At 41.0% G+C, this 19345-nt stretch overlaps 1 pseudogene; it reads left to right on the top strand.

Moving 5' to 3' along the window:
- The first annotated feature begins 2991 nt into the window (after positions 1 to 2991).
- On the top strand, positions 2992 to 3109 carry LOC122202304 (annotated as a pseudogene).
- Positions 3110 to 19345: the final 16236 nt, after the last annotated feature.

The following is a 19345-nucleotide window of genomic DNA, read 5'->3' as shown; positions in this document are numbered from 1 at the left end:
GAAGGAAAAGACCCTCTGGCCATCCTAGTCCTCTGTCCGGCCAGCCTCCTCTGCCTGGTTAGACTTCCTCTGTGGGGAGCCACAAAGTCAGAGAAATGGCTGTGATCCAGAGAGCTTGGTACCCAAGGGCTGCTTCGTCTGTTCATGTCATGGTGTAGGTCCGTCTGTGACTTCAGAGCTCGTTAGCCTCGCCCCCTCTGTGTTGCACAGTGAGCAGAATTTGGGAGATGGCTCCTGGTTGGAAAGCAGCCTGCCTCAACTGTTTCGGACTGTGAATTTCAGAGAACCTGGGTTTGACATCAGTTGTCCAGAAGGTGGCAGGTGCCATTGAGGGAGGGCTCAGGCAGGGTTTTATCTGTCCCACCCTGACTCCCGTCTCTGGCCCAGCAGAGTCAAGTGTGTGACTGAAAATAGTTTTGAAAAAAATCACTAAACGCCAACTCGCCATCAAGCCAGGATCCTGGCTCCTCCGAAATGTCCAGCAAACAGAGATGGCTTCAGCTTCCAGTTACTTCTGGGGCAAGACCCCTAAAACGGTCCAGTCCTAAGTATTTTTTCAATGGCTTTGTCAATAGAGTCATTCGTTGTTGCTCAAGAAACCACATTTCCCACACCTGGCCTTGCAGAAGAGGCTGGAAGGAGCCATCACTCTCTCCCTGACCTCACTGCCAGACCAAGATCCAACTCCATTCGAGACCTAGGTCATCACCACTTACAGCGACAGCAACCGTGGAGCCCACTGAGTGTCCGCCGTGTGTGGGGCTCCTGCAGTCCTCACAACAACCCTGCGGTCAACATGGTTCTTCCCACTTCACAGATGAGGAAATTGAGATCTGGGGACTTCTCATCACTGAACTAAGGCCTCCTGGCTGTCTCCTCTGCCCCCCGGTTCCCTTTCAAGGAAGTGTTGCCTGAAGGATAGGACATGGACTCCTTCCCTCTCTACCCTATTTCCCCTCTTCATTCAGCTCAGGTCACGATATCACGGTTCGTGAGTTCGAGCCCCGCGTCAGGCTCTGGGCTGACGGCTCAGAGCCTGGAGCCTGCTTCCGGTTCTGGGTCTCCCTCTCTCTCTGCCCCTCCCCGTTCATGCTCTGTCTCTCTCTGTCTCAAAAATAAATAAACATTAAAAAAAATTTAAAAAAAAAGTGGTACATGTTAGAATACATATATACTTGGTACTTCACACGGGAGATGACTTCAAAAATCTGTGTAAATTGCTGGAAGTAAGAAACAGAATAGAAAATATTATTCTGTGGCTAAGAGATTAGAATATATGAGTTTTTTAAAAGACATGCATTGTTCATGCATTTTTTTTCTTCAAAATATTTTCTTTTTTTTTATTTAAAAATTTTGTTTAACGTTTATTTATTTTTGAGAGAGACAGAGACAGAATGAGAGTGGGTTGGGGCAGAGAGAGAGGGAGGCATGGAATCTGAAGCAGGCTCCAGGCTCTGAGCTGTTCATCAGCACAGAACCCGACGCGGGGCTCGAAGTCATGAGCTGTGAGATCATGACCTGAGCTGAAGTCGGACGTTCAACCGACTGAGCCACCCAGGCGCCCCCTCTTCAAAATATTGTCAAACAGAAATAGGACCATGCTGTATTGATGTTTTGATTTTCTTTAATTGACTTAATGGGTTTTTAAACAATTTTTTAAAGTTTATTTTTGAAAGAAAGAGAGAGAGAGAGAGACCGTGAGCAGGAGAGGGGCAGAAAGAGGGAGACAGAGGATTCGAAGCAGGCTCTGTTCTGTCAGCACAGAGCCTGATGCGGCCTCGAACTCGTGAACCATGAGATCATGACCTGAGCCCAAATCAAGAGTTGGCTGCTTAACCCACTGAGCCACCCAGGTGCTCCTTCATAGTTTTAATAATAGATTCATAAATGCATATTAATAAGGAAGTTTAGATAATACAGAGAAAGTTACAGTTAACTTTGACTGCCACCCCCATTCCCTGATTTTAGTCTCAGAGGAAACCATGTTAAAAATGTTATTTGTATTCTTCCAGGCCTTTCTGCATTCACCTGTGGCAACATACCTTCCCCCCGGCTTTGTACGTGTGGCTACTTAACTCTCTCCCTCCATCTATACTGATATTTATATAGATTTTGGGTTTCTTTGATTACTGGAGTGATTGAATATTTTTGTGTGTTCACTGAGAATTATTTTTTTCCTTTACTTATTATAGATATGAATCCTGTAGGTGTTGAAAACTTTAACCATTTGTTGCAGGTAATCTTTACTTTGATTCGCACTGAGATATTTTATAAAATAAAAAAAATAATTATTAAAAAAAGACAGAAATGGGGGCGCCTGGGTGGCTCAGTCAGTTAGGCGTCTGACTTTGGTTCAGGTCATGATCTCATGGCTTGTGAGTTCAAGCCCTGTGTCAGGATTTGTGCTGACAGCTCAGAGCCTGGAGCCTGCTTCCGATTCTGTCTCCCTCTCTCTCTGCCCCTCCCCTCCTCACACTCTGTCTGTCTCTCTCAAGAATAAATAAACATTAAAATATTAAAAAAAAGAAGACAGAAATGTAGAGTGTAGACAGTACAAATCCCCTCTGTTGGAAGGATGGAGTTGTAGCATTCTTTTCACCTCCTTTCCCCCTTTCTGTCCTTACTGTTAAGGTCATAGTCATTTCAGGGTACCGTATCAAAGTTTTGTTTTGAGAAGTGGTCAATTTTAGCAGATCTAGAATGGAGACAAGACCAATTTTGAGTTGCCAGCATTGGGATGGGTAGAGAAGTGGAAAAAAGGATCCAGGGGAGGTTGTGCGAAGGAGATCAGAGATTGAGGGTCCAAAGGAAGGAGGGACTGCCAAACGTCCAGCTGAGAGAAATTCTATATGGACTGAAGGAAAAACACAAAGAAGTGTTTCTCTCATCTTCTGGATGCCATGTCTGCCTTGACTGGTTGAAAAGGTTGAAAACTGGTTGAAAACCTCGTTTTCCTTCGTATGGTCCTTGACCTGATGCCCTTCCAAATGGGAAGGTTCTGTCCTGAGCGTGAAGCTGCCTCTAGGTGTTGTTTCTGCAGTTACCTTGTGCCGTTGATGATTCTTCTTCTCCTCCTGTGGGGGATTCAGAGGGAGAGGACACAGCCTGAGCGGTTTCTGTTTTATTAAAAAAAAATATTCCCTGACTTGACACACCGAGGTTATAGAACATGAACCCAAGAACTCTCTCACAGCTCATTTTTGCTCTCTGAGGAAGCACCATGAGGCTTCCTCCCCTGCAAATGCTATGATGTTCCTCATATCTCAACACCATCTCCCCAGCCCCCTGGCCCTGTGTTCAACTAAACTGATCTGCTTGTAGTCTCCAGGACACCTATGTTTTCTTTCTTGTCACCTGATTTTCATACATTTCCCTGACTCTGGCTTGGGCGTCATCATTCTCATGATCATAAACTATTAGTTCTGGCCTCTAAGTTCAGTTATCCCTTGTTCCAAGTAGCCTTTAGGACCAGTTCCTTTCTTTCCGTGCCCAACATGCACACACACACACACACACACACACACACACACACCCAGTCTGGGTTATGTACTCCCTTCTATGGACTTCAAAAACACTCTTGACCTACCCACCACAGCACCAATCTCACTGTATTATATTTCTCTATCAGAGCTGTCTCCCTGAATAGCAGTGACTTCCCTGAGCATGCCTATTTTATCTCCTTATCTCCTTTGACGTACACAGCACCTGGCACACAATAGTTACCCAATAAATGTTTAAATATTTGTTAAACAAATGGACGAAAAACATAAATGAACCAACACTGATATTTATAAATTCTTGTGTGAATTACCGTATTCTAGTTAATCCTTTTTCAATAGATAGCACACAAATAAACTCAAGTTTTGACTTTATCCAAAGTTGAAAATCTGAATAGACTTATAATTGGTAAAAGACTGCTATAATGGCTATCAAAAAAAAAACAAAAAAAAACAAAACCCTTGCATTGTTGTGCATCTCTTACTTGTTGGGATTCTTTTTAGCATAAATATAGACTTGGGGACTTCCGCTTCCAGCCAAGAGGTAGGAATAGAACCAGATCTGCCCTCTCGCCTGAAACAACTCTCCTGCCCCAACTGACCCAAATTAAAAGATAAAATGTTTGAAGCAGTGATTTTCAAGATACTGGACATAGGACAATAAAGAACAGTGATTCTCAAGAGACAGAAAAAAATATATAAAACAATGAGGTGAGCCTATGACTGCCCCAGATTACTACCCTGAGAGGGTATTGAGGTCACGGCCCAGGGAAAGGGAACCCAGGCAGAACCCTAGGGATTTCTGAGTTGAGCAGAGTGGAAAGTCTGGGGAAATGAAAGTTGCAGTTCACAGAGAAGGCAGTTGCACAGAGAAAAGATCCAAAATTCTTCAGCAGATCGCCTTGAGTATTCAGGAGAATATTGATCAACATATGCATGTAAGGAAACTATGTGAAGTTGGGGACAGAACTATGCAAAAGGATGAGAGGGAATGGCACCAATCTCATTGTACTATATTTTTCAGGCCTACACAAAGCTGGGAATACACAAAGCTTGCTCCCACCAGCAGTGCTGAAAGACCCCACAGTTCTCTGGGTGTTGGGTGCAGTATTCTGAAGGGTTTTGCCCAGCAGTAGAGAATACCTACCTTTTGATTAAGCATGGCTATGGCCCTGCCTAACGGATCTTAAAAGTAAGACTCAAAAGGACCAAACTGTTGACAAGTAACTTAACCGCATCCCCAGACAATGCTCAAAAATACTTACAGTAGTACAAACATACCCAGCGTACAACAAGGAAAAATTTACAATGTCTGGCATCTGGTCAGAGATTATCAGACACGCATAGAAGCAGAAAAATATGGCCAATAATGAGGAGGAAAACCAATTAATCAAAACTCACCCAGAATGGACACGAACATTAAAATTCGCAGAAAAGAATATTAAAACAATCCTCATAATTTGTATCCCATAACTCAAAAAGTTAAGTAGAGACATATAAGATATAAAAAATATCCAAGTCAGAATGTTAGAGATGAACACTTCAATGCTGAAATGAAAAAATACCCTGAAAGGATTCACAGCAGATTAGTTAGTTTAGAAGGAAAGGTTATTACATTTGAGGACACAGCAATAGAAGTTACCTACAAGGGAACCAAAAATAAAAATTTGAAGAGAAAATGAACAGAGCGTCGATGAGTTGAAGAACAAGTTTAAGTGGCCTGATATACATGTAATTAGAGTTTCCGAAGGAGAGACACAGAAGAAATATCTGAATATACATTGGCAAAAATCCCCCAAGTTTGTTAAATATACTAACCTGTGCATCCATAAAGTTCGATGATGCGCGGGAACAAGGAACATGAAACGCACCACATGTTCAAATTGGCCCAAACTAGTGACAAAGAGAAAATCTTAAAAGTAACCAGAGAAAGCAATCACATTACATGCAAATAAAACAAGGATAACAGAGATTTTCTCATAGAAAGTAATGGAATTGAGAAGATGGCACAACAGTGTATTTAAAATATTAAAAGAAAGGGGCGCCTGGGTGGCTCAGTCCGTTGAGTGTCTGACTCCTGATTTTGGCTCAGATCATGGATCCCAGGGTCATGGGATTGAGCCCCACATTGGATTCCATGCTGAGCACGGAGCCTGCTTATGATATTCTCTCTCTCTCTCTCTCTCTCTCTCTTTCCCTTGGTCCCTCCCCTGCATGCACATGGTGCATGCACCCTCTCTAAAATTAAATTAAATTAAAAAAATTTAGATATATTGAAAGAAAACTATTTTAAAGATTTTATTTTTAAGTAATCTCTACACCCAATGTGGGATTCAACTCACAATCCTGAGATCAAGGATTGCAACTCTTGATTTTGGCTCAGGTCATGATCTCAAGGTTTGTGGGACTGAGCCCCGTGTTGGACTCTGCACTGAGCATGGAACCTGCTTGAGATTCTCTCTCTCCCTCTCTCTCTCAAAATAAATAAATACACATAAAAAAAAAAAAAAGAGTTACTTGCTCTGCCACCTGAACCAGCCAGGCGCCCAAGAAAAACATTTTAATTTACAATTCTACACACAGTGAAAACATCTTTCAGAAACAAAGGTGAAATAAAGACTTTCCAGAGATACAAAAGCTGACAAAACATGCGTTATCAGTAAGAATGTTCCAAGAAGTCCTCTGGTATTTATATGATACCCAATAGAAATATGAGTCTACCTGAAGCAATGAAAAATACCAGAAAAGGTAACTACATAAATAAAAGCTTTTTCTTCTTATTTAAATCTCTTTTTAAAATATTCTACCATGTTAAACAGAAATAATAATAACATGCTGTAGGGTTTGTAATAAAAGTGGGAACGAAATGTGTGACACAATTGCATCCAGGCTGAGAGGGAGAAATACTCTTGTAAGGTTCTTATACCATATGTGAAGTAGTGAAACATGGTTCGAAAGTAGAGTGTGGTAAGTTAAAAGATGGGTACTATAATTATTAAAATAACACAGCAGTTATAGTTAATAAGCCAACAAAAGAGGTAAAAATAAGTCATTAAAATATAATTAATATATAAGAAGGAGAAAAATGGAAAGAGAACAAAAAACAGAGCAGAGGGAAATAAAAAATAAATAATAGCAAAATGAGGTCAATACAAATGTAATACATGTCAATACATTTAAGTGTAAATGGCCTAACGCCCCAAATAAAAGGCAGAGATTATCAAATTAGATAAAAAGGCAGGGCTCATACGTTACATACAAAAAGCCTATTTTAGATATAATAATCTAACTAGATTAAAAGTAAAATAATGAGGAAATACCATGCTAACACCCATCAAAACAGTGCTGGAGTAGCGATGTTAATATCAAAGTATATTTCAGAATAAAGAATACTACTAGGGTAAACAGAGTGACTATGTAATGAACTTGTTCATCAGTAGGATGTAACAAACCTAAAAATGTATGCACCTGATAGCAGACTTTGAAAATACATGGAGCAGGGGCACCTGGGTGGCTCAGTTGGTTAAGCATCCGATTTCAGCGCAGGTCATGATCTGGTTCGTGAGTTTGAGCCTGGCATCTGGCTCCGTCTCTCCCTGCTCCTCCCCCACTCACGCTTTGTCTCTCTTTGTCTCTCAAAAATAAATAAACGTTGAAAAAACAAAGAAAATACATGGAGTAACAAATGATAGCATGTAAGAGAAATAGAAAAATCTACAATTATGTTTGTGTTGATAACTGATAGAACAAGTAGACACATCAGTAAAAATATTGCAGGCTTAGGGCACCTGGCAGACTCAGTTGATAGAGTGTGTGGATCTTGACCTTGGGGTTTGAAATTCAAGCCCCGCGTTGGGTGTAGTGATTACTTAAATAAATAAACATATTTTTAAAAAAGAAAATAGAAGGCTTGACCACCACTATCGACCGGTTTGACCTAATTGCACTTGTAGAACACTCACCAAACAAAGACAGATTAAAGAGTCTTTTAAAGTACGTATAAAACAACGATCAAGACAGATCATATTCTGAGGCATTAAACAAATCTCAAAAAATTTAAAGCGTTCAAGTCAAACAAAGTGTGTTCTTGAGCTGCAACGGAATTAAGTTAGAAATCCATAATAGGAAGATATCCGGAGAATTCCCCAATTCTTGGAAAATAAATAATATACGTCCAAAAAACATGAGTCAGATAAATAAGAATGCATTTTGAACCGAATAAAAATGAAAACGCAACATGAATGAATTTGTGAGATAATTGCTAAAGCAGTACTTGGGGAAGTTTACAACATGAAATACATATATTAGAAAAGGGAAAAGTCTCAAATCAATGACATCAGTTTTTTACCGTAGGAAATGAGAAAAAAAAAATGAACAAATTAAATTTAAAATAAGCAGAAGAAAGGAGATAATAAAGATCAGAATGGAAATTAATGAAACAGAAAATATAATAACAATAGAGAAAATTAATTAAACCGTAAGTTAGTTTTTGTTTTATTTGGTGGGGAGAGAAAATCAATTTTATTTTGTTTTATTTGTTTTATTTGCTGGGAAAGAAGTCAATAAAATTTATAAACTTCTGCCAGATTGATCAAGAAAAAAAGAAAACACACAAATTACCAATATAAAAAATGAGATAGTTGACATCACTAGAGTCCACAAATATTAGAAAAGATAATAAGGGAATATAATAACATTATGACCATAAATTTGACAGATTAAATATTGTCCAGTTTCTGGAAGGATACAAACTTCCAGGGGCTCCTGGGTGGCTCAGTCAGTTAAGTGTCCGACGTCGGCTCAGGTCATGATCTCGCGGTCCGTGAGTTTGAGCCCCGCGTGGGGCTCTGTGCTGACAGCTCAGAGCCTGGAGCCTGCTTCGGATTGTGTGTCTCCCTCTCTCTCTCTGCTCCTCCCCCGTTCATGCTCTGTCTCTCTCTGTCTCAAAGATAAATAAACATTAAAAAAAAAAAAAACCTTCCAGAGCTCACTCAGAAAGAAACAACCTCAACATGCCTGTATCTATGAAAGCAGTCAGGTTTGTAGTTAAAAATATTCCCCCAAAGAAAACTTCAGGCCCAGATGGCTTCACTGGTAAATTCTAGCAAGCAGTTAAGGAAAAAATACTACCAATTCTACACAAACCCTTCCAAGAAATTCTTTTGAACCTTGAGATAAATTTGTTAAAGTCTAAATAAATGGAGAGACACAACTTGTTTATAGTCAGAAGATTCAATATTGTTAAAATGTAAAATTTCCCCCAAATCTATAGCTTCAATTCAATCCAATCCCAATCAAAATTGAAGCAGACTTTTTTTTTTTCAGAATTTGATAAGATTATTCTAAAATTTATATGGGGGTGCCTGCGTGGCTCAGTCAGTTAAGCATCTGACTCTTGATTTTGGCTCAGGTCATGATCTCACGGTCTGTGAATTCAAGCCCCACACTGGGCTCTGCACTGGGGCGTGCCCCTTCCCCGACTTGTGCACACACACTCTCTCTAAAAACAAGACATAAAATTTATATGGACATGGAAACAATCTTGAAAAACAAAACAACTTTGAAAAACGAGAATCAAATCAGAAGGCTAACACTTCCTTATTTCAAGACTTACAAAGGTATGGTAATCAACACATCAACAGATAGAGAGATCAGTGAGATACGAAATAGAGTCAGCGTCAGATCCACGCATATACGGACAACTGATTCTTATCAAAAGTACAAAGGCAAATCCGTGGAGAAAGGACAATCTTTTCAATCAGTGGTTCTAGAACAATTGGATAACCATCTGCAAAATATGAACTTCCACCCATACTTGTATCGTATGTCAAATTGACTCAGGATGGAACCTAAAATCTTTTTTTTTTAATTTTTAATTTTATTTATTTATTTACCTTTTAAATTTACATCCAAGTTAGTTAGTATATAGTGCAACAATGATTTCAGGAGTACGTTCCTTAATGCCCCTTACCCATTTAGCTCATCCCCCCTCCCACAACCCCTCCTGTAACCCTCAGTTTGTTCTCCATATTTATGAGTCTCTTCTGTTTTGTCCCCCTCCCTGTTTTTATATTATTTTTGTTTCTCTTCCCTTATGTTCATCTGTTTTGTCTCCTAAAGTCCTCATGTGAGTGAAGTCATATGATATTTGTCTTTCTCTGACTAATTTCACTTAGCTTAATACCCTCCAGTTCCATCCACGTAGTTGCAAATGGCAAGATTTCATTCTTCTGATTGCCGAGTACTACTCCATTGTATATGTATACCACATCTTCTTTATCCATTCATCCATCGAAGGACATTTGGGCTCTTCCATACTTTGGCTATTGCTGATAGTGCTGCTATAAACATTGGGGTGCAAGTGTCCCTTCAAAACAGCACACTTGTATCCCTTGGATAAATACCTAGTAGTGCAATTGCTGGGTCATAGAGTAGTTCTATTTTTAGTTTTTTTTTGGAACCTCCATACTGTTTTCCACAGTGGCTGCACCAGCTTGCATTCCCATGGAACCTAAAATCTTAAAACTTCTTGGATAAATGGAGAAAATATTTGTCTTTTGGGTTAGGCAAAGATTTCTTAGATACGACACTGAAGACATGATTCGTAAAAGAAATAATTGAAAAATTGGGCTTTACCAAAATGAAAAACGTCTGGTTTTTGGAAGACACTATTAAGAGAATGAGAAGATAAGGTGACTGAAAGAAAATATTTGTAAAGTATATATGAAGATAGAGAATTTGTACCCACACTATGTAAAGAACCCTCAGAACTCAATAATAAGAAACTACCCAATTTTTTAAATAAACAATTTAAACAGACACATCATCAAAGAAGACAGAAGGGCAAAGAAGCCCATAAAAAGAAGTTCGATCTCATTTAGTCATGAAGGAAACACAAAACCACAATTAGGTACTCGTATGCACTTATTTAGAGGGTTAAATTTTAAAAATACAGACCATACTAAGTATTGGAGAAGATATGGAGCATCTGGAACTCTCATACACTACTGGTAGAAATGTAAAATAGTAAAACTATTTTGGAAGTAGTTTGGCAGCTTGTTAAAAATTTAAACCTATGCATACTGTAGGATTCAGCCATTCTACTCCCAAATATTTTCCCAAGAGAAATGAAAGCATGTGACCATACAAAGACTTGTTCATGAATGTTCTTAGTGGCTTTGTTTGTGATGAATACCGCCAAACTGGGAACAACCCAAATGTCCATGAACAGGCAAATGGATAAACAGTTTGTGGTGTCTTCACACAATGGAACAACTCAGCAATAAAAAGAAATGTACTATGGATTCACCCAATGACATGAGTGAATTTCAAAGTAGTCATTGATGGGCATTGAGGAGGGCACCTGTTGGGATGGGCACTGGGCGTTGTATGGAAACCAATTTGACAATAAATTTCATATTAAAAAAAAAAGTAGTCGCGCTGAATGAAAGAAGTCAGACCCAAGAAACAGTGCATGCTATATGACTGCATTTTCTAGAACTGTATATCAACTCTAGAAAATGTAAACTAATCAATAGTGACAAAGTGCATCAGTTGTTCCTGAGGGATGGGGATGGAAATGGGCCAGAGGGAGAGAATTCAAAGGGGCATAAGGAAACTTCAGGGGGTAATATGTTCACTATCTTGATTGTAGTGATAAACTTCATGGGAGTATGCATATGAGGGAACTTAACAGATTGTAATTTTATTATTTTTTTTTATTTTTTATTTTTTATAAAATTTTTTTTAACGTTTATTTATTTTTGAGACAGAGAGAGACAGAGCATGAATGGGGGAGGGGCAGAGAGAGAGGGAGACACAGAACCGGAAGCAGGCTCCAGGCTCCGAGCCATCAGTCCAGAGCCCGACGCAGGGCTCGAACTCACAGACCGCGAGATCGTGACCCAAGCTGAAGTCGGACGCTTAACCGACTGAGCCACCCAGGCGCCCCAACACATTGTTGACCTAGGGTCAACTGTATTTACAGAGAGCTGTTTTTTTTTAAGTTTATTTATTTTGGGAGAGAGAGAGAGAATGCACACAAGGTGGGGAGGGGCAGAGAGAAAGATAGAGCGAGAATCCCAAGCACTGTCGGTGCGGAGACCAATGTGGGGCCGAACTCACAAACCCTGAGATCATGACCTGAGCTGAAGCCAAGAGTCTGACACTAAACTGACTAAGCCACCCGGATGCCCTGAGAAGCCTTGAGATGGATTTTCTCCGTGACCCCTCATAGCAAAATGAGGGGTCATCAGCATTCTTATTTTACACATGCCAAAGACTAAGCACAGAGCAAATATCAGTGTTGTTTCCAAGCCAGTTACTGTCATGTCTTTGCATCCTTGCCCTTCTACCCTGAGAACCGCATGCCCATAAAACTAAAGACTCTTCTACAAGCCCCCTCGGCATTTTGATTTTATTTGTTTCAGTCTTGTGCCCACATGCCCTAGTTCTTCAAATTTTTATTCTGTATCTTTCAGATCTTCTGTATTTCTCCATAATTTATCTGAAACCCCTCAACGATGATAGTCACTGCTCTTATAAAGGCTTGCTGAGTTTTAGAAGGTAACACCTTTGGGGCCCCCCGGGGGCTCAGTCAGTTAAGCAGCTGACTTCGGCTCAGGTCATGATCTTGCGGTTGGTGAGTTGGAGCCCCGCGTCGGGCTCTGTGCTGACAGTTCGGAGCCTGGAGCCTGCTTCAGATTCTGTGTCTCCCTCTCTCTCTGCCCCTCCCCCCCCCCTCAAAAATAAATAAATATTTAAAAAAATTAGAAGGTGACCCCTTGGTTACGCATCGGAGTGACTTGTATTATAGTTTTGAGTTTACCATTCAGATGCTCTGGAAAAGCAGATTGATCGAACATCTATTCTAATTCCAGTCCCCGTCAAAAATCCCTCTAAAAATACAACACAGAATTTTTTGTTGTATAGAGCTGTAAGAATGGAGAGTGTAGAAGGGGAGGTGAGGCACTAACATTTTAAGAGCTAGAAAGCATGAGAATGAGTGGTAAATGACTTAGCATGTGGAAGACATTTAAATTTGAAGGTGTTAATTGGGGAAGCTAAGAAACAACCCATTGCGCATTGCTGAATCCCCAAATCTCAGGAACTGGTGGTACCATGTTTCCCTGGAAATGAGGGTGAGGAAGGAACCAAACCAATAAAGATTTGTTGAAAGCTGTTTGCAGAGCACTTGAGGGGTCTGTCACTCGATGAGCCAGAGGACTTCTCCTCTCCAGTCCTGGCAGAGACCGGAGGCTGATTCTGGAACATGTATAGATGCGAGGCAGCAGGTCGGCCCACGGTCGTGAGATGAGATGCCAGAATATTTGACCCCTCTAGTAGGATATTTGAAGAATCTTTTCCAGGGACTCTGACTCATGCAGAGACATAAAGATATTGATATTAGTGGCCTTGCAAACAAAACAATCCAATATAGGAGACTTAGACTGTACAACCCTCGACTTTATGTTGAGGGGTTCTAATCGGCTTTTCAGCCTCTACTCTTAAATATAAACAAACAAAGAACCAGAATGCTGAGGAAAGGTCTCTTTCCATCTCAGATGCTGCCTCCAATGATTCACACCCCTCCCACAAAGAGAATACACTCTCTCCCTCCCAAGGCCAAAATGAAAGATAGAGACCAAAAACACAAACAGACAAAAAATATAAACAAATCTTGGATATACGGGAACTGTGCAGGGAGCTAAAAACTTCAAAAATGTAATTAATAACCTCAGAGAGACTATAAGAAATACCGAAAGCATGAAACAAGACCACAGTGCTATTCAAAACAGAACAGATAGGGCACCTGGCTGGCTCAGCCAGTAAAGCATATACTCTTAATCTCAGGGTTGTGAGTTCAAGCCCCACATTAGACATGGAGCCTACTTAATAAACATAAAGACGGAACAGAGAGCAACCACAACAAAACTCTTAGGAAAAAAAAAATAAGGGGCACCAGGCTGACTCAGTCAGTAGAGCATTCCACTCTTGATTTTGGGGTTGTGAGTTCGAGACCCACATTGGGTATAGAGATTACTTAAGAATAAAAACTTTAAAAAATATTTCAAAAAAGAAATTTAAAAAAGATACCACCGGGGCGCCTGGGTGGCGCAGTCAGTTAAGTGTCCGACTTCAGCCAGGTCACGATCTCGCGGTCCGTGAGTTCGAGCCCCGCGTCAGGCTCTGGGCTGATGGCTCGGAGCCTGGAGCCTGTTTCCGATTCTGTGTCTCCCTCTCTCTCTGACCCTCCCCCGTTCATGCTCTGTCTCTCTCTGTCCCAAAAATAAATTAAAAAAAAAAAAAAAAGATACCATGATGAAGAATTAGGTCAAAGGATTGGAAGATAAATTTGAAGAAACCTTTAAGAAAATAGGGCAAGAAGTCAAGGAGATAAAAAATAGAAGATCAAATATCAGGAAATTAGAGGCTCAACCCAGGAGATCCCATACCTAAGCAGGAGATATTCCATAAAAGAAGAACAGAGAAAAGGGAGGAACTGAACTCATGAACTAAAAGATGAGATTACAAATTGAGAGGATGCTTCAAGTGCTGATATAAAAGGAAAAAATGGACCCAAACCAGGGAACATCAATGAGAAATTCTGGAACAGTGGGGACAAAGGCAAAGTCCCACAAGCCTCATACAAAGGATAAACAATCACAGTGGCTTGGAACTTTCACATTAACATGGGAAGCTGCAAGATCAAAGAGATAAGACTTTAAATGCTGAAGGAAAAAATGCTTTCCATCTAGAATTCACATTTTCTACTGAAGCTTTCATTTTCCAGTTTCAGTGATTTCACTTTTCAAGTCCAGATTTTCCACTTGTTTCTTTCTTTCTTTTTTTTTTTTAATGAGTTCTGGCTCCATGTTGGTATTCTATGTTTGATGAGTCACTGTCATTATACTTTTCTTCAATTCTTTGAACACGCTTTTCTTTAGTGGCTTGAACGTATTTATAATAACTGCTTTGACGTCTTTGTCTGTGAAGCTCAACATCTAAACCCTCTCAGAGACAGCGTCTACTGTTTTCCTCTTGCCGACCCAAATCTTGTAATTTTTTTGTTAAAAACTATATATGTCACACACTATAGTGCAGCAACTCTAGATTGAGATTCCACTCCCTGCCCCTTTCAGAAGTTAGTGCTGTTGCGGAAGTTTTGTTTGTCTGGTTAGGGACTTGCCTGGGCTAATCTCAAGAACTCTGTTTCCTTTGCAGTGCATAGCTCCAGATGTCTCTCGTCAGTTTTACTTAAACTGTTGTTTTAATTTTTTAATACTGGCCTCCTAGAGATCGTTCCTATGTCAGTGTAATTTAGCGATCCACCGATGACTGATCAGAGATTGTGCTCAAACACTTGAGACAGTAAAAACTCCGTCCTTTGCTGATGGATCTGTATGGGGTTGGGGAACACACGCAAAATTCAGGTGATTTACAAGTCTTCCCTGGATTTTGCTTTTCACTGGCTCCCATGTGTCTCCTCTGTGTGTGTGTCAGACCTGGTGTTCAGCCAGGGGTGTACGGAGAGCTAGGGCCCTCCCTCTCTGGTCTCTCTTGTCCACGCACACAGCCTTGGAAATATGTGCAGCTTTCCAGACTGCCGGGGATATGTGAGAGAGGACTGGGACCATTACGGCCATCTCCTTCCAGGGATCTTACTGCTACATTTCTGGCTAGTCTGACAGTCTGTTATTTGTCCCAGCTCCAGGCTAGCTGCAATGTTGGTCAGCCCTGTCTGCTGGTAAAGCATCTGGATTTTGTGGCCTGCCCTGCCCTGGTAGAACTGTCAGACTGGAGCCAGGGATGAGGGGGGCAGGGGACAGGTAGGTGATAGATGGGATCCACCCTGGGCTAAAATGCCAGAGGCCCGCTGTTTATACCTGAGGTTTAGTAGTCTTTCTCGAATAAATATTTCTCGAGTTTTATATGCCTTGGGTTGATCTGCAGCACCCTGAAAATGTTTCTGGCTCTGTTGCCTGGTGTTGTCACTACTTTTTGAGAAGAGGGCTTGCCAAACTCCTTACCCTGTCAGTCTGTCTTGTCACAACAATGCAAACACTGCTTTGTAGCCAAAGTGTTCAAAATATTATATTGGGAGGAGAGAGGAAAAGAGGGTGAAATCTGTATATTCTCAAGTGGGAGTTCAATTGATAATGCCTACACCGAAAAATTGAAAAGTCGCAATATGAACGTGTTATTTAGTGATACGAACATACGTATAAGATAAATCAGCTAAAAGAATTTAAAATGGTGTGACCATTTTATGGGGCATGTCCAGCCTTGAAGAAATACACTGATTCAATAAACTGTGTCTCTACATAACTTTGATAAAAAATTTTTAAAAATTTAAAGCTAATAGGAAAAAAATTAAACACAATTAAGCCTATAAGGTCAGTCATACTTGAGGTTGAACCAGCACCGCAACTTGCTAGCTCTGTGACTTTTGTCACAAAACTTCAGACCATCAAGTCTCAATTTAGTCTTCTATAACATACAGATGATGGTCACTTTGAAGAGTTATAGAGGCGCCTGGGTGGCTTAGTTGGTTGAGCGTCTGACTTCGACTCGGGTCATGATCTCAAGGTCCATGAGTTCGAGTCCTGCGTCAGGCTCTGTGCTGACAGCTCAGAGCCTGGAGCCTGCTTCCCATTCTGTGTCTCCCCCTCGCTCTACCCCTCCCCTGCTTGCACTCCCTCTCTCTCTCTCAAAAATAAATAAACATTGAAAAAAAAGGAGTTATAATAGTAGCACATACTATGTGCCAGGCAGCAAATATCACAAAGTGGGGAAAAGAATCTGTTTCCCTTGCCTGCAGGTAAAGCCATCTGTCCATCACCCTTCTTGACAGCCCAGAGCCCCTGAGAATGGATTTTTGGATCAGTCTCTAGCTAGTGGCTAATTGAGGCCAAGCATATGAGGTGTCTTCTCAATGACCAGCCTGGCTATATCTGCTTCTGTCTCCCCTCTGGAATGTAATCTCTAGAAGGGCGGGGACTAGTGTGCCTTCTTCTAGAGTGCCTGACAGTTTGTAAGGGACCAATAAAATTTGTTGAATGAATCAATGAATCAGATAGTCTGACAGGGTATTCTATCTTTCAAGTAACAGTGTTTTTAATACCACAGCATAGGCCGCTCTCAATTGAATCTGTGTCCCATGTGGACAAACAACTTAAGGACAAGATAGCTTCCAGAGAACATTCTGGAACATTATTATCCTTCCCGAGTACAGGATGCTAGTTTTTTTTTTTTTTTTTTTTTTTTTTGGTTTGTTACTTAAAACAATTCTATCACCTTTTCCTCAAAGGCTTCAGTTTCCATCCCTGAGACAGCTTTATTTTGTTTTGTTTTTAATTTTCGTGAACCTCCTTCTCCTACTTTATATTGCTGTTGTAGGTTAGAGTCCAGTGCTGAACTCAAGACACTAACAAATAGCTTATGTTCTGTTTAGAGAAAATGGGATATACTAAAATCCAAGTTTATAAAAACCTGTAGATACAGGCAAGGTTATGAGCACCTGAACTTGCAAAAAAAATCATCCCTGAATTCTGGGAAGAAGCCAGTTCACCGGTATATTTAATGCATTATTCAAATTGTAAAATCTTGACTTATAATCACCCGAAGATATCGCAAACCCCTGGTCTTCTTCAAACCTCCACCCAGGAGATACGATGCGCAGACCAGACCTCATCCCATAGCCCCGAGACTCACTTGCCCTAGCAACCTGCCACATTAGCCAGGCTGCCTCCTCCAACCCCAGGACTTAGAATTACTTAGCTTCTCTGGTCATCTGTATAATGCCGTCCTTTTCTGAGGCTCTTCTGAAAGTTGCCAGTGATGTGGGCAGCAGAGTGGCAGAAACGACTGGGGAGGTCACCTCTGAGCCGGGCTGCTATGACTTTCACGGGCTCTGGGCACTTTTGCTTTCATGGGCCTCTTCTTCCATAAAAAAAAATGTTTTTAATTATATTTTAGGACTGTGTTAGTATACAGGTAATATATTAACATATAGTAAAACAATTTTTCAACCTAAAAGCTAATTGTTTCTTCTGAGGTTAAAAGTAAGTAAAACATTTTCGTGGGTCCCTAAAAGCACTGTGGGCCCCCAACCCTGTACCTGCTGTGCCTAATGGAGACGTTGGTCCTGCCTGCGAAGGGATTCTAAGACACACGATTTCTTTTACGACACATACTGAGGGTAGCAGCTAAGAGTTGGGACTTGGGAGTTAGATGCAGATTTGCACTGTGGCTCTGTACTATCCTGGCTGTAGGGCCTTAGGTAAGTTGCTTAACCTCTCTGAGTCTCACTTTTGCCATCTGAAAGTGGAGGAAATGATACATTCTCAGTAGTTTTGATGTAAAGGCTAAATACTTAACATAACGCTTGTCCACTGGGAAATACATGGTCCGTGGATGACAGAAATGGTCAAACACTCCAACTGAGCATTGTTCTTCAAAGTCTAACCCATCGGGGGTTCCTTCTGTTCCCTAAAAAGTGGAAGTAGAATGGGATCCATGGTTCAGGGGGTTATGGGGCCATAGCAGAATTTATGAGGGGTGGGAGGGCAGGGAGCAGGAAGGCTGTTATGAAAGTCAGGGTTCGTCCCACCCCTCATCTTGCTAAATGCCACCAAAGAAATGGCCTAATGTAGCCCAACTGGTTATTTGGGGGACTTTCTGTCTGGTTCAGGCAAGGAAGGAACAAGGCAAGATAGACCTAGAACCCCCTCTGTCTAGTTCTAGATTTGCCGGGGTCAAGTGCAGAGAGCTTGATTGTCTGGACAGGTTGCTTTGCCCAAAGCAGGGCCCAGGTAGCATTAGGCATGTGGCCGTGAGAATAATAATGCAGGCCCAGTGGTTTTAACTAATCCAATGAAGTGATTTTAAACGACAAGACCTGACCTTTTATATGACAGGTTTCAAGTTGCTTATGTGGTAAAACAAAACAAGAACAAAACAAAATCTCTGCCTCCCTAGCTTGAAATACATGCAAATAGAGATTCAGTTGGGTGCTAAGATCCTTTAAAATGCAGATAACTATAGGATGTTTAGGGGCTATCAATCATTCACACCTTGGAGTGAGTTAATTTAGTGAGACTGATGTTTCTTCAACACTTAACTGAGATTTGCTGCTGAAGAGGAGCTTAGATAGGAGGGGGAGAAAGAGGGAGAGTGTATTTTGTTCCCTGGGTTACTACTTAGTGGAAGGAAGACTGGAGGTTTTCTGGATTGGGATCTTCCAAAGACCAGGAAGCACCAGACTGTATTGGGACCTGGAGAGGGGGCGGGCATGGGGTGAATAGCAGGACACAGAGGACGGAAACAGAGAGAGAGATGGGGAAACCTTCTAACTTGGAATTTAAGCAAAATGGTGAAATCGGGGTCTTTAAGTGTTTTATGAAAGAATAAATTGTCGTTCCCTTGGATGCAGAGAACTTGCCTGTCAGCCCTGCTCTGGATATTCTTTTTATATGACCTGGCGAATGTCAGGAAGCAACCTTTTCTCATCTCTCCATCAAATTCTTATGTTAATAAGTTGGTTTGAAAATACTATACTTCTTAATTGCTTGGTAGAATTTTAACAGGGCCTGCATGAAATACCTATACTTTCCCGTGAATTCCCCTAAAGGAAAATATCCCTGGGGATTTACTTATTTGATTACAGTACATTCGTTTCGGATGATTGCTTATTTCGATACGAAAAATTCACCCACAATTCTCCTACCCAGCTTGAAAGGGAATCCCTACACTGGCCCAATGTCCTGACGGTGTGAAAATGAATGAGCAGGAGTAAATGAGTAGGAGTCTAGCCCAGAAACCACGTTGTCTCCCCTGATCATCAAGAT

The sequence above is a fragment of the Panthera leo genome, chromosome A1 (genome assembly GCF_018350215.1).
Source record: "Panthera leo isolate Ple1 chromosome A1, P.leo_Ple1_pat1.1, whole genome shotgun sequence".
Taxonomy (NCBI): domain Eukaryota; kingdom Metazoa; phylum Chordata; class Mammalia; order Carnivora; family Felidae; genus Panthera; species Panthera leo.
This window is presented reverse-complemented; position numbering and strand designations above follow the sequence as displayed.